Source organism: Rhinopithecus bieti, unplaced genomic scaffold (assembly GCF_001698545.2).
Source record: "Rhinopithecus bieti isolate Rb0 unplaced genomic scaffold, ASM169854v2 scaffold_1853, whole genome shotgun sequence".
In the NCBI taxonomy this organism is placed as follows: domain Eukaryota; kingdom Metazoa; phylum Chordata; class Mammalia; order Primates; family Cercopithecidae; genus Rhinopithecus; species Rhinopithecus bieti.
The window spans coordinates 3,267,573-3,283,957 of NW_016804151.1; the positions used below are offsets into that span (position 1 = coordinate 3,267,573).

The window sequence follows — 16,385 nt, forward strand, 5'->3', positions numbered from 1 at the left end:
AGTCACACTAGCTCAATGCAGTGAATATACAGATTTTCTGCTACACAGTTGGTGGAAACCTTTCAGAACCTGCAGGTACACGTCTTAAGAGGAAAAGAGCATTGCAAGCTCAAATTTATAAAATAAAAAATTTGACAATTCCTATCTTAGGTTAATTCACCAATCACTACACTAAGTCCTGAAGTGAATAAAATGTATGTATTCAAAATTTATGAAATAAATAAATAAAAAATTTGAATGGGCCGGGTGCGGTGGCTCACGTCTGTAATCCCAGCACTTTGGGAAGCCGAGGCGGGCGGATTACGAGGTCAGGATATCGAGACCATCCTGGCTAACTGGGTGCAACTCGGTCTCTACTAAAGAATACAAAAAATTAGCTAGGTGTGGTGGCGAGAGCCTATAGTCACAGCTACTCGGGAGGCTGAGGCAAGAGAATGGTGTGAACCCGGGAGGTGGAGGTTGCCGAGATCGTGCCACTGTACTCCAGTCTGGGTGGCAGAGCGACACTCTGTCTCAAAAAAAAAAAAAATTTGAATGACAAAAAAATTCAGTCTTCTGGTCAGGTGTGGTAACTCAGGCCTATAATCCCAGAACTTTCGGAGGCCAAGGCAGGCGGATCCCTTGAGGTCAGGAGTTTGAGACCAGCCTGGCCAACATTGTGAAACCCCATCTCTACTAAAAATACAAAAATTAGCTGGGCATGGTGACGCACGCCTGTAATCCCAGCTACTCTGGAGGCTGAGGCTGGAGACTTGCTTGAACCCGGGAGGCAGAGGTTGCAGTGAGCAAACATCACGCCACTCTGCATTCCAGCCTGGGTGACAGAGTGAGACTCCAATCTCAAAAAAAAAAAAAAAAAAAAAAAAAAAATTCAGTCTAAGACAGGGAAATATGCAGTGTACTTTCAGTAGAATGATTTTCAAACCACAAAGGACTTAAAAAACAACAACAACCCTTTAGTCATGGTTATTAAGATGAAATAATTACTGAAATTCTTATCTAAATTTCCTATATCAGCTATCCTTCTAGATATGAGGTATCTAAGTGAAGAATTTCAATTTTAAAGGAATTATTATTATCGTTATTATTATTTTTAGAGACATGGTCTTCCCTTATCACCCAGGCTGGACCACAGTGGTGCTATCATAGCTTACTGCAACCTCAAACTCTTGGGCTCAGGTGATCCTCCTGCTCTAGCCTTCATAGTAGCTGGGACTACAGGCGTGTGCCACCATGTCTGGTAAAAAAAAAATTTTTTTTTCTTAGAGATGGGGTCTTGCTATATTGCCCAGGCTCTTCTCAAACTCCTGGCTTGAAGTGATCCTCTTGCTTTGGCCTCCCAAAGTGCTGGGATTCAAGGCGCAAGTCACCATGCCTGGCTAGGAATTTTTATTTGTTTTTTGAGATAGGGTCTCACTCTGTTGCCCAGGCTGGAGTACAGTGGCAGGATCTCTGCTCACTGCAGCCTCCACCTCTCTGACCCAAGCAATCCTTCCACTTCAGCCCCCCAAGCAGCTGGGACTACTAGCAGGCGCCACCACACTCAGATAATTTTTGTATTTTTTGTAGAGATAGGATTTCACCATGTTGCCCAGGCTGGTCTTGAACTCCTGAGCTTTAGTGATCCACCCGCCTCAACCTCCCAGAGTGCCAGAATTATATTTTTCTGAAATTATTTTAATAATTCCATAAATTATAAATTATAATCTATTCAGAAATCATGTGAATCAATTAAAAAGGAATATGACCCTAAGATAAGGTTTAAGAGTAAAATAGTAGTTAGAATTAAGTTCAGTTGCAAGTGAGTAAAGCTAAAAATAATAAATAATGGATTAAACACACAAGGTTTCATTCTCTCTAAATTTGGACATTGGCATTTCAGGTGGGATTTCAGGTGGGATAGAGGTTCCACAAAGTCATCACGGACATAAACTCCTGGTTCGTCACGCCACCATACCTAGGGTGGTCCTCATCCTCTGGCTGAAGATGGTTGCTAGATTCAACCATCACATTTATGTTCCAGGTAGTAGGAGGGAAGAAAGGGAAAAGAAGAGCCCAGTCTTTTTTTTTGGAAGAAAATTCCACAGTTATTTTTCTCATTTGCCAGAATATGTGGCTGCAAAGGAAGCCAGGAATTATAGTCTTTTATCTGTGAATACTTTAATATTGAATAAATTTGGGGTTCTTTTACTAAGATGGAAGGAGAAAAATGGATGTTGAGGTAAGCAGCTAGGAGTCTGTGGCCTACAGACTTAAATATATTTCTTTTAATAAGATGGTTAGGTCTGACGTTAATTACTAACAAGTTAGAATTATTGGTAAAGATCTTTAATTGTACTGTAGATTCAGTGTTCTTTAAATGCTTGCTTTCTCTATGTAGAGAACATTTCTGTCACTTGCAACCAAAGAAAGATTAAATCATGGTCAGTAATCAGGGATTTGTTCTATTATTTAAGCTCTCTGTTTCACTAAGAGAAGCATCTCAGCAAATTCTAACACAAATTTGTAAATACATTCATTCAATTATTCATACAATAAACATACTGAATGCCTAGGTACTAGGAAAAAAACATAATTTTTTACTTCAAAGGGTTCACAGTCTAGTAGAAAAGACAGTGATAAAATTTTAAATGTATAAAAGTCTTATAGGTGCAGTAAAATGTATGTATCTGGTGTTGTGGGGTATAGTAGAGTGAGGTATCAATTCTACAAAAATGAGATTAAAGGGTATGCATCCAAAGTAAGGCATACATTGATGGTGGAATTCAATTAAAAATGATTACATAATTTAAAATACATCAAAAGGTACAGAGAATAAGACAATGGCTATCAATTTATGCGCATCTACCTATGAAACAAGATATTTTGAATATAATTACAAGATACAATTCTGATTTTCACATGCAGTTTAAAATTATTAGCAGTTTGAAATTATTAGTAACGATGTATGTAGGTATGTCAAAAACTAAAAATCTTCCACGAAGAGGTTATTGTCACCATCACCAAGTCAGAGAATTAAATAGTAAGAATTTTCCTGAAATTGAGAGTGTCAGACAAAGTGTTAGCAATATTTTAATATATTCTAAAGCAATGGCATTTTCATTCTATAATTCCCATTTACTCTTGTATTAGAGAGTCTTTTAGAATTAGACATAATCTTTTTACAAATTTGCAGCTTATTTTTTATGCTGCAAAGGGAAAAGGATTGAAAAAATGTCTTGGAGAGAGGGTTAGGGTGTGGTGGAGAGGGCGTGAACTTCCCTTGACTCAGAAGAGGAAAGTGGTAATTTTCCTCCCTTTACCATTAAAGTATTTGTAATTTTAAAGTAACTTTTCTACAAAACACATGTATTTAAGGAATATTTCTTATATGTTCAAAACCTGCAATTTATTTGGTCTGTGGTAAGTACTTCAAGGGAACTTGGAGTTTACTGCCAAAGCTCTGTTTGGAAAAGCTTGTGCAGGGAAAGCATCAGGAAGGAAGATACCACATCTATAGAAAGGCAGGCTCCCTTTTTGTATAGTTTCTTTACATTGCCAAAAAATTAATATAATTCAGACTAATATGGCTAGCTAGACTGACAAGGGAAGACTCCCTACCTTTACAAAAATATACAAATGCTGGATAATAACTTTAAAAATTGAAAAAATATATTTTGCCAAGCTTGAAAGCAAGAAAGGGAAATCAGCTAGGTATGGTGGCTGTAATCCTAGCACTTTGGGAGGCTGAGGCAGGAGGATCACTTGAGCCCAGGATTTTAAGATCAGCCTGGCAACATAGAGATGTCCCATTTCTACCAAACATTAAAAAATAATGCAGGCATGGTGGCGTGAACCTGAGGTCCCAGCTACTCGGGAGGCTGAGGTGAAAAGGATCACTTGAGACCAGGGGATTGAGGCTGCAGTGAGCTGTGATCATGCCACTTCCACTCTGGCCTGGGTGACACAGTAAAACTCTGTCTCAAAGAAATTTTTTTTGAGCCATCGAAATAACAGCAACAACAACAACAACAACAACAACAACAACAACAACAACAAAAGGAAATCACTAGCTTTTAGAAAAAGGAAAACAAAAAACCAGAGCATTACAGGAAGCTGAAGGCAAGTATATACTGAAGCCCAATGGCTCACCTGAGTACTGGAACTTGATATATGCTGTGAGACTCAAAGACTTAGAAGGAATAGACTACTGACAAGTACAAAAATACGAATGAATCCTGAAATGATTATACTGAGTGAAAAAAAGAACACAAAAGAAGAATACACACTATATGATTTCATTTATAGAAAATTCTAGAAAATGCAAACAAATCTCTAGCAACATCAGATCAGTGACAGCCTCAGGACATGGAGGGGGATGAGTCAGAGTAAGAGCCAGAGATTACAAAGGGGCATGATGGATATGTTTACTCTCTTGATTGTGGTGATGGTTTCACAGTTGTGTACATACGTCAAAACTTGTCAAATTGTACACTTTAAATATGAATAGCTTATTGTATGTCAGTTATATCTCATGAAGATGTTAAAAAGGACAAACAAAATCAACATCCAAGCAAGTTCAACAGATCCTTCTTCTCACTTATATGTATGCAATTTATTTGCTGAAGAAACTTGCTGGTATGTCCTATAGAGTTTCTCACATTCTGGATTTTATTGATTGCAAAAAGGAATCCTTATCTTTTTTTTTTTTTTTTGAGACAGGGTATTGTTTTGTCACCCAGGCTGAAGTGCAACTGGCACTGCTGTCACCCAGGCTGAAGTGCAACTGGCACCATCATGGCTCCTTACAGCCTTGACCTCCCAGGCTCAAGCGGTCTTCCTACCACAACCTCCCAAGTAGCTGGGACCATAGGTGCATGCCATCACCCCTGGCTGGTCTCAAACTCCTGGGCTCAAGCAATCCTCCTGCCTTGGCCTCCCAAAGTACTGGGATTACAGGCCTGAGCCACCATGCCTGGTCAAGAATTCTTGTCTTTTAGAGCTTTATACGATGAAGTATTTATGGGTGATATCCATGTGAGGGGTGGGGAAGGAGATTGGCCATATGTTGATAATTGTTCAAGTTGAATGACTGACTCATGAAGGCTCATTATACTCTTCTCTCTACTTTTTATGTGCTGCAACATTTTTTATGAGAAAAAGTTGAAACAAGTCCTGGGGCCTATCTTAGAGGTACTGAATTTCTTGGGGGTTGAGCACAGAGGTATGCATTTTTATAAACTCCCAAGTATAACAAGATTTAGCTATACACTACAGAGGATCACTGCCCCACATAAAAGAAAAGGACTCCTATGATGAGGTGAATTTCAGATACCTACCACAAGGTGTGGGAAAAACCATTTTTGGTAGGCGTCCTTTACATTCAGTATCAAATTCTAAAAGTAGTAGGGGCTGGGCATGGTGGCTCATGCCTGTAATCTCAGCACTTTGGGAGGCCAAGGTGGGCAGATCACTTGAAGTCAGGAGTTTGAGACCAGCCTGGCCAACACGGTGAAACCCCGTCTGCACTAAAAATACAACAATTATCCAGGTGTTGTGGTGGGCGCCTATAATCCCAGCTACTTGGGAGGCTGAGGCAGGAGAGTTGCTTGAACCCGGGAGGTGGAGGTTGCAGTGAGCCAAGATCGCACCACTGCACTCCAGCCTGGGTGACAGAGTGAGACCCTGTCTCAAAAAATAAAAAAATATAAAAAATAAAATAAGTAAAAGTAGTAGGTTAGCTATTCTTCCTCAAGAGACATTTAGGGCCAGGCGCGGTGGCTCACGCCTGTAATCCCAGCACTTTGGGAGGCTGAGGCGGGCAGATCACCTGAGGTCAGGAGTTCGAGACCAGATTGGCCAACGTGGTGAAACCCCATCTCTACTAAAAAAATACAAAAATTAGCTGGGCGTGGTGGCACGTGCCTGTAATCCCAGCTACTCGGGAGGCTAAGGCAGGGGAATTGCTTGAAGCCAGGAGGCGGAGGTTGCTGTGAGCTGAGATTGCGCCACTGCACTCCAGCCTGGGCAGCAAGAGCGAAACTCCGTCTCAAAAAATAAAATAAAATAAAACAGGCATTTAGATCTTTGCCTGCCTCTTCTACTGCTGAGGATATTTTCTGCTGCCTATATACATATTGTTTTATTGCATTCTTAGTCTTAAATGGGTGATTGCAACACAGGTTTGGTTTATCATATAGGCTCAGTATGATTTGTCCAGATTACTCTGAATTTCAGCCCTACATAAAACCGTGAAATAAAAAAGGGTTTCTTCTGTATCTCCAGTTTTACCTGTTATATCTTTCGCTCTCTCTGTGATTTCCCCCTTCCTCAAGTAGCCAGTGCCTTTTTCAAATCTTCCCGTTAATAATAATAAAAAAAGATTCAAAATCATGTGATAAACTCATTTATACAAGATTAGTGATTCAAGTCATGAAGTGCTCTTCTTGGACAAAGTTGATTTAAATAGGGCACAGGATTTAAGTCAAAGTGAAAAAAAAAAGTGTATTGATGGGCTTTCAGGCATCAGGTAGCCCAGTCAGGGAAGGATTTTTTGGTGTGGTCAAATTCCTTTCAAGACCCTGTAAAATCTTGCCAGATAGGTTATCTTTCTATCATTGGAAATGTATCCTTGGAAGAGTCATATAATGCAACTAAAGTTCTTTGTCCCATAGTATGCATGGAAATATTTAGCTTTATCTGTAAGAAATGCAAAGCCAAACTTAAACCTTCTTAAAAAGCTGTCAAAATCAGGCTGGGCACAGTGGCTCACTGTAATCCCAGAACTTTGGGAGGACAAGGCGAGTGGATCACTTGAGGTCAGGAGTTTGAGACCACCCTGGCCAATATGGTAAAACCCCATCTCTACTAAAAAATACAAAAATTAGCTGGGCGTGGTGGTAGGCGCCTGTAATCCCAGCTTCTCGCGCGGCTGAGACAGGAGAAGCGCTTGAACCCAGGAGGCAGAGGTTGTAGTGAACTGAGATTGTGCCACTGCACTCCAGCCTGGGCAACAGAGTGAGACTCTGTCTTAAAAAAAAAAAAAGAAAAAAGCTGTGAAAATATATTGTCTCAGAGAAAGGGGTAGGCTTCAAGCTGGGTTTGAGCGCTTCCATCATGTGTCAGCTTCATCCTCAGGCTGGCTTCCTCATGGTAGCAAAGTGGCTGCAGTAACCATTGGACTCACATCTACCCATCACACCAGCCAGAGTGAGAAAAAGAGCACTTTTCATTTCCCAACAAACACACGATATGGCTTTCCATATGATTGGGACCAATTTAGACTCATATCAGTGCCTATCAGTGAATACTGACAGGTCAAGTGAGGATGGGATTAGGCCGATTATCACAATCACTATCCACACCTGGAGCAGGAGATGGGCCTAATCAGATCCTTGGTTGTCTTGCAATTGCAGAGGGGTGGAAATATATTCTGGGGAATCAATCAATATAATTATAATGCCCACTATAAAATCAATATGATATTCTGTACCATTAGATACCAGTTTAAACTCTTACATTATTGTTCAATGTTTAATTTGTTTCTATTTTTTTTTTCTTTTTTTGTGGAGACAGGGTATTGTTATGTTGCCCAGGCTAATCTCGAACTCCTGGGCTCAAGCAATTCTGCCTTGGCCTCTCAAAGTGCTGGGATTACAGGCATGAACCACTGCAGCTGGTCTGTTTCCAATTTTTGACATTACATTTTAAACTAGGAGTTGCAGACATAAATGAGAGAAACATCACTCTGTAAGATACAACAGAGAATGTAGAGACTTTGACAAAAGAGAGAATGCATGTCTTGCAGCTGATTGTTGTCATGTAAGAATAGTAAGCTCACTCTTACCAAATCTTCCACTTTTTAAAGAGAGGCCCAAAATGCATGTATAATTTTCTGGTTTATAACTTTGGATATAGATTTTTTAAAGTACCATGTATGCCAAAAAAAAAACATGTTTGTGGGTTTGATTTGTACCTGGACCACCAGTTTGTCATGTTATGAATCATGCTGGAGTATTTTATAACACTGTCTCTCAAAGTGAGAGTTTCAGTCCTTTCATGGACCAGGGGTGCTAGGATACGCTTAATGCAAATGAAGCCACAGTGGGAAGAGAAGTGAGCAGTACATACCACATGAAGAATGCTTTCTTTTAGTTTCTCGAGTAAAAGATTGAAGACTTGTTAATAATTTTTTTGGCATGTGCTTACAATTGTTTTTCTGGTGGTAGGGATGAGTTTGCACCAGATCACCTTAATTGTCTTTTATCTAGGTTCTCTCGTGACTTGTCTCTTATCTATGTTGTACTGTGAGGAAAAGTTCAGTTTTACAGAATGACCCGTTGATGAGAGGTGTTACATGTGGCCATGGGACAGGATTTTTTTTTTCCTTGTAGCAAGCTGGCACATGAAGATATCATGCTCCACTTAAATAGAAGAATTACCTCGCCAGTGGTGGCCACTATTGCTTTCAAAGACATATGGAACTGAATTTGGGGAACACTGAACTTGTTTTGGAGTTGTCATTTTTTTTTTTAAATTCTTTTTTTGGCTAAGTTACCTATTGAATGCTCATAATTACCACATCTATTGTCCTTTTTTGTCAAAAAGCTTCACTCCAGTTAGAAGATACCTGAAGGCAGAAACTATGGCTTTGTCAACTTTGACTTCCTCATGGTGTGCAGTGTAAATATACTACTACTTTATTGAGTAGATTCTTAGTACTTACTTGTTGGCAGATTTACTAATAGTTCCTGTACATCTCAGCAAATTAACAGATGATTTAGGTTATTCTAACCCTAACTTTATTTAATATAATAAAAACTTTCAGCATTTATTGTCAGGCCCAGGGCTAGGTAGGCTCCTGAGATAGAGAAGTTCATAAGGGAAGGAGCTCAGAAGGTAGGGGAAACAAAAAATTAGTTACAACACTCTTGCTATGTCTCAGCATCTATAGACATTAACATCAGGAAAAGCTGAGGGGTGGGGGGAAGGAATTTGTGAGGGAGGGCCCTTTGGACAAACGTCACGTTTCTCAGAGTACCTTTTAGATATGGGTGGGAAAATGAGGGCAGGGCAATTGAAGTGGGATAGAAGGGAGATATTTAAACTAACGTCATCCTAGGGCTCCAATCACTGGACACAGGTAATTCTTCCTACACTATATTCATTTATCCATGCAATCACATTCATTGAGTGTTTCCTATGAGTTAGGCAGGGTGCACTGTGTAGGATACAAATGAATGAAGCAGGTCCACAGCGGTTGTCTAGGGGGATAAAATGCTGCACAGGGCAACCTGGATAAGCCTGACATGTTAGGTGCCACAAAGCTACAGAAACAAAGTGCTAAGGAGATTCGGAAAATTTACAGGTCATTTCTGGATGCAGGATCTAGGAAGAAGGATATCCACAGTTCAAAGATCAGTACAATCTTCGTAGCGAAAAAGGGTTGGTTTATTCTACCTCTACCTAGTTCATGCCTCAACATCTTTGACCCCAAAGGATAAAAAGGTGCAAATAAGGGCACATTTTCTTCATAGAATACGTAATGGTGCTTATTTAATGCTTTCCTGTTCATTCCCCGCAGTGATTTCCCTCTTCACTCTCCCCCGAGTCTCACAGAAGGAACTGTTAAGGGAGCGCTTCACAAGCACAAACACCTTTAAAGAGGCGCAGAAAAGAGTACTTGGTGAAAAAGTTAGTATTCTGTCAGGTGACTTTCCTTAAGATTACTGGGCATTAAGAATGAAAATATGTAAACCAGGTTTACGAGCAAGAAAACAAGCTCTTCTCATTTAGAGTTAATCTTCGAACTCAGCAACGGTCAGCAGAACTCACCCCCATCAGGGCGGGCTCGCGGGCGCGGTCCCACCTACAGGCCCCTCCCCCGCGGAGATTCTCCAGCGCCGCCCGTACTCCCGCCCTTGGCGCGTCCCTGCCTTAACAGCTCCGGTTCTGTCAGGACCTCACTCCTCCGCCCCCAGCGCAACCGCGGCCATGCAGCGACGTGCACCCGCGTGTGCGCCGCCGCCGCCCGGCAGAGTGGGCGCCTCCGACATCAGGAGCGCGCACGCCGTGCCGAGGGTCCTGGACGAGCGCGCTCCCGACGCACCGCCTCCTCCTCCTTCCCCCTCCTACTCGGCCCGCCCCCTCCCTCGCCTCTTCCTGCCAGGCCGTCCTTCTCCCCTCCCCTCTCCGTTCCCTCCGCCCTCCCCTGGCTCCAGCGGCGGCGGAGTGAACGGCACCGGCCCGGCCTTAGAGCGCGAGGTGGCGGGTGGGACGCGGGCGCCTGAAGGAGTTGTTGTTTCGGCAGCGCCCGCGGAGACGTGAAGAGGTGAGGCGAGGGCGGCCTCCTCGGGACACGAGGGCGGCCCGGCGGCCCGGATCTACGGGCCGAGGCTGCCTGGGTGTGTTGGCGTCGGGCTGAGCCTGGGGAGGGTCGAGATGGGGCCCCGGCCCGGGACGGGGATGCGGGAGGACCGTGGAAAGGAGGGCAGCGGGCGGGTTCAGGGCTGTCGGCCGCCTCCCAGACGCCGCGATTCTCCCAGGTGGCCGCCCCTCGCAGCTAGGGCGGGCGGGGTCTGCGCCCTTACCTGGGGGCGGGGTAGTGGCTTCTGCGGCCGCCGCCTCCAGCTGTGCCCTCCTGACATTGCTGCCTGGGCGGCTGCCGCCCGCTGCTACGCTGTGGCTGCTGCTGGATTCGCAGTCCCGGCAGCCCTGCGTCCGGTGGGCGAGTGGTTAGAGTATTTTCTCACCCACACGCAGGCTTCTGTACTCTACCGTTTCTCTCCCTCGCTCTTCCTCTTCCTCCGCCGAGCACTTTGCTCGGCTCCTGCTGTTGATGCTTGTGGTTTTGTAGTTTGGGATGGGCTGCGTTCCCGGCAGATCCCTACCTGCAGGGAATGCCCCGCTTCAGAGTTGACCTCCTGAGCCATAACAAACACCTCCCCCCAGCCCCCACCCAGCTTGTGGGTGCTCAGTGTCCTGATAACTGAGTCAAAGTTTCTGAGACTGGGCTGGTACTTTGCACTGATCGCCAACGGTACAGGGCTGGGCAGTGCGTCAGCATGTGGAAAGGGGCCACCGGCTAGCGGGATATGGCCGGGTGCATGGGAGCTGAACTGACGGGTTTCAGATACTAGGCAGTGTGTCCAGGTCCTTGGATCTCTCAGATAGGGTTATGTTAGAATATGTGCCAAAACTTGGGTGGTCACTTGCAAAATTGGTTTCATGCAAGTAAACTGAAATGCCAGCCTTATTACTTTAATGGTAAGGAGAACTTTTGCTTGCCGGACAGATTTCAGCGCAGTTTGGAAAATGATTTTAAGGCCTTTATTTTTGACACTGGAGGGATTTAGGGATTTTTAATACATTTAAATTTCCTTGTGCATAGTGGGAGGTAAGTAGTTGCTTGTTAAAAGTCTGAAAACACAGTTTCATGAAAACCTTCTGACTTTTCTTACAGTAGTGTTTATATTTGACATCTTCCATAGAATATCCATTAGTTATGATGTCAGAAGATACGGATGTGAAGTTTGCTTGTGGTCACATTGGAAGTTGATTTTGTTCATGGAAAATACTGGTTCACAAGCTCCTAGTACTAGAAAACTGGCCTGTGATTCATTTTTTCAGTGTAGCGTCCCTTATGAAATTGACAGTGAGATTTCCAAGGAGAAAGACTAGTTGAACTTTATGTATACATTATCATCAAATTGTATTAAATGTACACCTGCTTAAGGGGTTAGCTCTAGACTTTGAGTTACACTGGTGTCTATACTAAATCAGTTCAATAAATGCGCTGATATTATGTATTGTTCATTTGGAGAGAAGTAGATAAAGCAGGGCAGAGTTTATATATTAGCATATTATATAGCCTGCATTTGCTCTGATGTGTATTATTATTATTATTATTTGGGACGGAGTTTCGCTCTTGATGTCCAGGCTGGAGTGCGATAGCGCGATCTTGGCTCACCGCAACCTCCGCCTCCCGGGTTCAAGCGATTTTCTTGCCTCAGCCTTATGTGTAGTTGGGACTACAGGCATGCTCCGCCACTCCTGGCTAATTTTGTATTTTTAGTGGAGACGGGGTTTCTCCACGTTGGTCAGGCTGGTCAAACTCCTGACCTCAGGTGATCTGCCCACCTCAGCCTCCCAAAGTACTGGGATTACAGGCGTGACCCCGGTACCCGGCCTCTGATGTGTATTATTAAGTCATCTGGGGAGAAGTAGATCAAGTAGGGCAGAGCTTATATGTGAACATGTTATATAATCTACATTGTCCTCTAGAAAGCTGGAAACAAGTTAGTAAGTCTCAGTACTATTGGGGCATATGGTGAATATACAAACCAGCTTTAAAAAGTGTGACTGTAAATGTACGAAGTTTGTTTGTTTGTTTGTTTTAAAGAGACAAGATCTCGCTCTGGCGCCCAGGCTGGAGTACAATGGCTCAATCCTAGCTCACTGCAGCCACGAAGTTCTCCTCACAAGAGATCCTCCCACCTCAGCCTCCTGAGTAGCTGGGAGTACAGGCACATGCCACCGCACCTGGCTAATTTTTTGTTTTAGTTTTGTAGAGTCAGGGGTCTCACCATGTTGTCCAGGCTAGTCTCCAACTCCTGACCTCAGGCAGTTCTTCTGCCTCGGCCTCCCGAAGTGCTGGGATTATAGGCCTGAGCCAACCATGCTTGGCCCCCCCCTTTTTTTTTTCACCTGAGTTCTTTGATGGGAATTTCTATATATTACAGTTGTGATGTTCTGAGAATTTTTGTTTCTTTGATAATTGTTTCATGATTTAGATATTTTCTTTTTATCCTGGTAGTTATGATTTTTTTCCTTTGAATGAAATAATTTTATTAGGCATGTGAAACAGTAGTTTTTATGTGATCAGCTCACCAGTTCTAAATTTGTGACTTTTAAAAATCTTGAATTTTTTTCTTTGCCTTAACCCAAGCTTGAATTTGCTCAGCCGCTGTATATTTATTTGAATTCTCAGATGATACAGCATTGAAGCAGAAAGTCCTTTTATCCATTCTTTTGGAGTAATCAAAAGAAGGAATTCTGTTGTGCCAAGTAAAAATATGTGTAGGAGATAGCTAGGCTTCAAGAGATTGACTTTGAAGAGAGTAGTAGCGAAGTAGCAAAAATGTTCTGTATTGAGGGTGTAGAACTGGGGCTGTATTCCAACCTACCATTGTCTTCAAGTGGGGTATGGATCGTTATGACTGGTTAGAGGGGATTTGGAGAATGAGGTTGATGCTGTAATGCTATGGGATTCCCAGGCACAGAGCTTGCCTGTGTCTTACTTTTAATGAGTTCTACATTTTTGTAACTCTTGACTTATAGAAATGGGTCAGCCATTGAGTCTGAGGATGACCAGCAGCCCAAGGCTATTCCAGGTGCTGGTATTTCAAAGATGGCTCAGGGATTTCTTGTGGAGATGATCTGATGAGCATTTTGCCGTTACAAACAGTGGAGGCTGAGAAAGTATGGACTTGAGCCTGAGGTGTGGTAAAAGATACTCGTTTTTAAAGGAGAGTTTTAATGTTGATATTATAGAGAAATACGTTGTTTGACTCCTAGACTTTCAGAATGGGAAATAATTTTGACTTTATAGTCAGTATTTGAATTGGGTATAAGTTTGTGAATTTCAGTGGACCCTAATAAGGAAGAGTTAATGAATTAAGCAGAGCTTTCATCTCTGAACATCTCCTTTTTCTACTTCATTTGCTTCCCATATTGCTCTTATTCAACAGATAGGATGGCATAATTGAGTATAGCAAGTTTATGCGCATGCTAAGTCTTTTTTGTTATCTTTTGGTGTTTTTTGGTGTACTTTTGGGGATTTTCCTGGGAAAGTTCTAGGCATATATTCAGTTGATTTAGAGTTAGATTTGGGCTAAGATTATTAGTATACTTGAAATTCTGAGCATTCTTATTTTCTAAATAGCTTTCAAAATAGAAAACATTTTGCCATTGCTGTTGGGCTTCAAAAAAACAAAACCCAACAGCAACACAATTCTTTATAAATACTCATGAAAAATCAGGTTACAGGCTGTTTTGTGATAGACATAGTACAGCCAAAAATATATTTAAGAAAATTCTCATCCAGTTTAGTAAGCTTAAATAAGAAGAAAATAAGACTTTTTTTAAAAAATAAAAGCCTGATTTTCCCAGAATATGAAGCCTAACTACTGTTTGCTGTGTTGTTTTCCCTCTTGCCTATTCTAAATTCAGCAAGAACTATGCACCCCTAGTCCATGGTAAAAGCTTAGTTGTAGTAGAGGATTCTTAGTAACGGAGGTCTCATTGAGGGATGCAAGGGATTTTGATTGGGAAACATCAGGCATGGAACATTTCCTTTTTACTGCTCTAATTTTCTCTGTACCTGGCTATTCAGTGGGTTGGGAACATGAACACAAATACTAGAATTATCTGGATTTTTTTTTTTTTATACTATGGATTTCCTCCTCTTACCCCCTACCTGCCCTGCAACCCATTGCTAAGTGAGCCATTGATAGTAGGATTGTGTTATATCCTTTAGGTATGTAGGGCTGAACAAATGCTAGGAACCTTGGCACTTGGCTGATACTCCATAAACCAAATTCCTGCTCTGTGTAATTTGCCTTCTGGTGATATCAGTAGATATTTGTTACTCCCATTTTTGAAGAAAAATATGAATTGTGGTGAAGAGACATCTGTAACCAAGAGTAAGATTTATCAAATTAGGTAGTATACATGAAAGACATCAGGAGGTTATCTGAACATTTATTAAACTCTTTTGACTGTGACCTACAATAACAAATACATTTTACTTCTTGATTCAGCAAGTGCACACACACACAAAGTTGACAGTTTGGTGAAATAATATTTATCTTTTCAGGGCCCTGTTGAGTTGGCTATAATGGCTTGCAAGACCAGTTGTGCATCTCTCTTCCTATCTAGCTCTATGTCCAGTGACATCATGTTGGTAGCTCAAAATTGGTCATGGTGGGAATATTTACACCAGGAAATTCAGCAAATGGTATTCTCAGGGCTTCCCTCTTCATAGGTAGTTGTTAAACATTTATAGCACCCCATTGTTTATAACACACATAGATACATTCTGTTATTTCATTTCATTTTTAAAATGCTGTGTTTTGACTTCCAAATTAATTTTACACCCAGCTAATGGATTATAGCCTACAGTTAACAACAAATACAACTAGTTTAGCCTACCCTCTTAACTTCGTAAGTGAAGGAACATACTAAAAGCCTCAAGTCCAAGGTTAGATAGTGAGTGAGTTATTAGCAAAGCCAGGGCTCTGGACTCAATCTGGAGTTGTTTTTGGTGGGCTTCTTTCCTAACCTCGCTTAGTATGTGTAAGGGATTGTGTTAATCAGTTTGAATAAAGATGGACCTTGACCCTGAGGACTTTATGCTTAGGTGGGGGATTAAATATGGAAACATCAACGATAATGAAAGGCAGAAAGTAATGGGTGGTAAGAAGATAAACATAAGGAACTGTAAGAGTTTAGAGAAGAGGGAGAGATTACTTTTAGTTAAAGTAATGGGTGGTAAAAAGATAAGGAACTATAAGAGTTTGGAGAGGAGGGAGAGATTACTTTTAGTTGTTGTTGTTTTTTGACCCGGGTTGGAGTGCAGTGGTACAATTTCAGCTCACTGCAACCTCTGCTTCCCGGTTTCAAGCAATTCTCCTGCCTCTGCCTCCCTGAGTAGCTGGGATTACAGGCGCCCGCTGCCACGCCCGGCTAATTTTTGTATTTTTAGTACAGATGGGGTTTTGCCATGTTGGCCCAGCTGGTTTTGAATTTCTGACCTCAGGTGATCCACCCGCCTCAGCCTCCCAAAGTGCTGGGATTACAGGCGTGAGCCACCGTGCCTGGCCTGCTTCTAGTTTTAAGGATAAGAGAAGAGGTGACATTTGAACTTTTTTTTTTTTTTTTTTTTTTTTTGAGATAGCATCTCACTCTGTGACTCAAACTGAGTGCTGTGGTGCCATCACAGCTCACTGCAGCCTTGATTTCCTGGCCTCTAGCAGTTCTTCTGCCTCAGCCCCCGAGTGGCTGGGACCATAGGCACACACCAACATGCTTGGCTCATTTTTGATTGTTTGTAGAGATGGGGTCTCATGATGTTGCCCAGGCTGTTCTTGAACTCCTGGACTGAAGCTATCCTCCTGCCTCGGCCTCCCAAAGTGCTGGGATTATAGTTGTGAGGCACCATGCCCGGCCCCTGAACTATGTTTTTGAAGAATGCGTAGGATTTGGATGTGTGGAAATAGGACAACTCGTATCACCCTGGGCCAAGGGCCAGGGTGATCAAAGGCATACAAGCATGAACAGGGGAAAGTGAGTAGTGAAAGAGCTAGGCAAGAAAGAGTCAGTTAGCACCAGATGGTTCAGAGCCTAGA

General features: G+C 42.3%; 1 protein-coding gene across 2 annotated transcripts in view; it reads left to right on the plus strand.

Annotated features, from left to right (window-relative positions):
• The first annotated feature begins 10,063 nt into the window (after nt 1-10,063).
• The window catches only part of RABGAP1L (RAB GTPase activating protein 1 like), an 808,808-nt gene continuing 802,486 nt past the window's right edge, over nt 10,064-16,385 (plus strand). The window contains exon 1 of one of the 2 annotated variants that reach the window (XM_017866952.1): nt 10,064-10,309. The gene's annotated coding sequence lies outside the window, so the exon portion shown is untranslated. The remainder of the gene's footprint in view (nt 10,310-16,385) is intronic. The other variant, XM_017866951.1, reaches the window with a different exon arrangement.